Source organism: Otolemur garnettii, unplaced genomic scaffold (genome assembly GCF_000181295.1).
Source record: "Otolemur garnettii isolate 467f Iridium unplaced genomic scaffold, OtoGar3 scaffold00132, whole genome shotgun sequence".
Classification (NCBI taxonomy): Eukaryota; Metazoa; Chordata; class Mammalia; order Primates; family Galagidae; genus Otolemur; species Otolemur garnettii.
The window spans coordinates 5,037,320-5,042,115 of NW_003852527.1; positions in this window are offsets into that span (position 1 = coordinate 5,037,320).

Genomic DNA, 4,796 nt, shown 5'->3' on the forward strand with positions numbered 1-4,796 from the left:
GTTTTTTAATAATATAGTTGTAAATATGTCATGTTCTGTTCTTGAGTATTTTTGTAGGGAATTTAACACAGTATCCTCCTTTGTTTATAATTAAAGCAAATGTGAAACTTAATGCTTAAAAAAGTTAATGATCTGTCAATATCCATAAATATTTTCAGTATTAAATGGTATTGTTTAAGTTTCTTATTTTAGGTTTTCAGGCAATTAGCTTAAAGAAAAGTGGTTTTTCTTTCTCAAGGAACTTTAAAGATTTTTTTCTTATATAATTAGTAGGAATGTCACAGAAGTCCTCAAACTTTTTAAACAGGGGGCCAGTTCACTGTCCCTCAGACCATTGGAGGGCTGGACTGAGGGCCCCAGGATGAGTCAGCTGCTAAGCAGGGCAGGCAGCGGTGGCAAAAACACCCGGCGGGCCAGATAAATGTCCTAGGTGGGCTGCATGTGGCCCACGGGCTGTAGTTTGAGGACGCCTGGAGAAGATACCAATACCCAGGCCTGCTGATTCTGTGTGGTTATAGGTGAGCAGTGCCGGTGTGCTGATTAGCAGGAGAGGATAGGTATGGCTGGGAAGTAGTGCTTTAGGTTTTATGTCAGAAGGCCTCAGTTCCCTGGAATAGCATTGCATGTTCACTGGGTTATACTGAGGGAGAGGAGATCTCCTTACAAAACACAATGTGTTATAATCCATGTTAGGAACCAGCATAAATAGATTGCTGTGATGACTTTTCTAGAAATATGTTGTTCCACATGTCCCGCCTGGGTCATCATGTTTCCTTTGGAGACTCTATGGTCCTATGTTCGGAGCTGCATGGATAGAAGAGGAGGCAGGCTCTTTCCTTCATTTATTAATTGGTTTCATATTAGTACTAAATACATTGGATTCTTGCTGCTCCATTCTTGTGAGACTTTACTAAGAAGGTGCTTCAATTCCATCCAGGTAAATACAAAAGAGGTAAAGTCTCCATCTTTTTTATGGCTGAATAGTATTCCATGGTATACATATACCACAGCTTATTAATCCATTCATGGGCAGATGGGCACTTGGGTTGCTTCCATGTCTTGGTGATTGTGAATTGAACTGCAATAAATATTCTAGCATTCTAGTGCAAATGTCCTTGTGATAACATGATTTTTTTTCTTCTAGGTAGATACCCAGTAATGAGATTGCAGAATCAAATGAAAGGTCTACTTTTAGAATCCTCAAAGAGCTAAAAATTAAATTTAAAAAGGAATTAGACATGGATAGATTGTCTAAACACAGGAGATGTGGAGGTTACCTCATTTCAAAACCATGAAAATCTAATAGCCCTTTCAAGACTTCCTTGCATTCTAGGGGACAGAGCAGGGGCAGGAAGGGGAGAAGGAATTCTCATTCTTAAGTTTCTTTTCACTGATTCCTGTTTTTGGACAAAGTCCTTTATCTTTGCCCTGGGGTTGATCCAAATGTGGAAAAGCTTCTGCTCTGGGATCATAACACCCCAGAGCACTGTGGATAAAAGGAAGGAATGTGAAACAGCTTTTTAACTCAAGCTTTGGTAAAGGGTCACCTTGTTCCCTCACAATAACTTAACAATCACAACATTTATTTCCCACCTAGCGGCTTCTGTGGCTACTAGCCTGGTGGGGCCCTGGCCTACTGCCAACTACCTTGCTCTCAGTTTTTTTTCTCACTGTTACATAAGGCAACATTCATCTCTAGTTCCTGGCCCAAGCTTGCTAATCGGCACCCATAAAAATGCTCAGAGTACAAATTAAGATCGCTGCTCCTCAGGCACTTGTGGTTATATGTAACAGTAATTTTTCTGTTTTGGCTTCTATAACATATTCTATCTGTAAACATATTTATAATTTTATACATTGGCTTATACAAAGCTGAGATATAAACTACTACTGGGATCACCTTATAAACATACCTGCATTCCAAACATTCTGTGAAAGTGACAATTGAGTGAATTCTTCTCTGGCTATGCCTTGAGGGGTGGTTTGGAGGCTGCTTTTTGAACTCTGTTCACATTCTTCTGATCTCTTAGCCATTTCTTTTCCTGAGTGCTATGCCCGCACTTTGAACTGTCGACTAGTAAAGTGACACTACATGTAAATGCTGGGCTGTAGTTTCTTTTTTATAGAACTGTTCGTATCAGTCTCATGAAATTCATTCCTGGTGTTCTTGACCTTTCTGTAAATAAAGTATGTTTTAGTATTAGAACAGCTAAGCCATTAACATTTGCAAAACATCTGTTGTAGCATTTGTAATTTGATGTTGAATAATTTTTATTATCTTCTGTACCATTTGTTGCCAACCTATATATTGGTGACATAAGGACTCACTTATTTCCATATTGGTGGCATTGTTGCAAACCAGAATGCTCTCTGGGCTGAGTAAAGGCAGTCTAGTCTCTGTAATATCCTTGAGGATATATAATGAATCTTAAAATGTCAGCTGAGAGCTCAACGATGTGGAGAGCTAGAGGGCTTTGCTCTCACCCTTATGAACAGAAAAAAGCTGGACAAAGTATGAATTAAGGAATTTTCTTGAACCCATCAGAAAACTGTAGTTAGAGAGCAAATGACTAAGTTAAAAGTAGGGTAAGGCAGGATTCTGGAAGCCATATAAGCCAGTAAGAAAATGTAGCTATTTTTTTTTTTACTGTAGCTAAAATTTGAAAAAGATACTGTTAAAAACCAAGTATAGGCCAGCATGACGGCAGGAAGCCTTTATGGGATGGGGGTTTGCACCCTCTAGGAGGCTTTTCCTCCCTGAAAGCCACCAAGTGCCACAGGGAATACCGGGAAGAATGCTGAGAAAGGTTCCCCCTGGTTTTGGTTGGGGAAGGGGAATAGTAATCACTGCCAAAATGCCACCCAGACTCTTGTCTTCTATCTCTGCTGTGAAACAGAAGTTTTAAATATACACAAGAAAGAGCAGCAAAAACTGTCACTTAGATCATTGGTGGAAACTCTTTGCCCTGGCAGATGAGAGTCGGGGGAAGCTCCACCTCTGGGCAGGGGCACGAGTATATGCTGGACCTAGCAGGCCATGCATCACCACTGGAGGAAGAACAGAAACATTTTTTTTTTTTTTTTGAGACAGAGTCTCACTTGTCACCATCAGTAGTGTGTCCTGAGGTCACAGCAACCTCAAACTCCTGGGCTCAAGCAGTTCTCTTGTCTCAGCCTCCCTAGTAGCTGGGACTACAGATGCCCACCACAATGCCCAAATATTTTTAGAGATGGGGTCTCCCTCTTGCTCAGCCTGGTGTTGAACCTGTGAGCTCAGGTGATCCACCTGCCTTGGCCTCCCAGAGTGCTGGGATTACAGGTGTGAGTCACCATGTCCAGCAAGAACAGAAACTATTTTGAAGGCTACAGCACCTAAGCACAGCCTGGTGCCTGCCTTGGAATGAAGTTAATCAGAAGGTGAGAGAGTGCACACACTTGTAGCTGGAGACTTCAGCACCTGTGTATCAGTGATGATAGAACAACTTGGGCCAGGTTAGGAAGGGCATGGAACACCCAACTCACACTGTCAACAAAGTGTCCCTACTTGGCATTTACAGAATGCAGAAGAAAGCACCCTGCTCTAGTGTGCACGGGACATTCATGAAGACAGATCTGTTGCCAGTTTGCAAGACACACAATCAATATTCAAAACCAACCATAATGGAACTGAAGGCAAATTTTAAAATATCACTTAAAATTGCTCAAAAACTGAAATGTTTATAAGATGTGAATTAAACAAAAAAAATGCAGTTTTGAATTATAAAAACTATAAAACTCCAAAGAAAGAAATCAAAGTATATCTAAATAAGTGAAGAAATATATCATGTCGTTATGAATTAGAAGACTGAATGGTATTAAGATGTCAGTTGTCCCCTATTTGATCTATAGATTTAATGCAATTCCAATCAAAATGCCAGAAAACTTTATTTTCTCTCTTTAGTGATCAATAAGCTGATTCCAAAACTTAGGCAAAAGGCAAAGGAATTACAGGAGCCAAATCAAGTTTGAGAAAGGACGATTAATTTAGAAGACATATTATCTGATTTCAAGGCTTACTATAAAGCTGCAGTAATAATTAGTGTGGCATTGGTGAAAGGAGAGATATCAACAAACTTAGTAGAGGACACAGAAGTTGATCCACACAAATGTAGACCATTATGTTAGTCAATTGGTTTTGACAAAGATACAAAAGCACTTAGGTGGAGAAGGGATAGTGTTTTCAAGTAGTGGTGCTGCAACATTAGAAATATCCTATGCAGGGCGGTGCCTGTGGCTCAAAGGAGTAGGCACTGGCCCCATATGCTGGAGGCGGTGGGTTCAAACCCAGCCCCAGCCAAAAAAAAAAAAGAAAAAGAAAAGAAATATGCCAAAATAAAAACAAAAACAAAACCTCAACACTTATTTCATACCTTATGTAAAAATGGATCGTAGTCCTAAGTATAAAATGTAAAACTAAAAAACTTCTAAAGGAATACATAGGGGCAAATCCGCCTAAACTTGGAATTGGCAATGAGGTTTTAGATACAACACCAAAAACATGAACGTATCAGAAAACATTGATGTGTTGTTCCTTGTTAAATGTTTTCTCTGCTAAAGACACTATAAAGAAAATGAAAAGACAACCTACATATTGAAATTAAATATTTGTGAATATATATTCAGTAAAGGACTTGTTTCTAGAATGTATAAAGAACTGTTAAAATTCTGTGTGCATACATATAAATAAAATAAAATAAAAAGAAATAGAATCTGAACAGATGCTTCATCAAGAAGATGCACAAATGGCAGATAAAAAT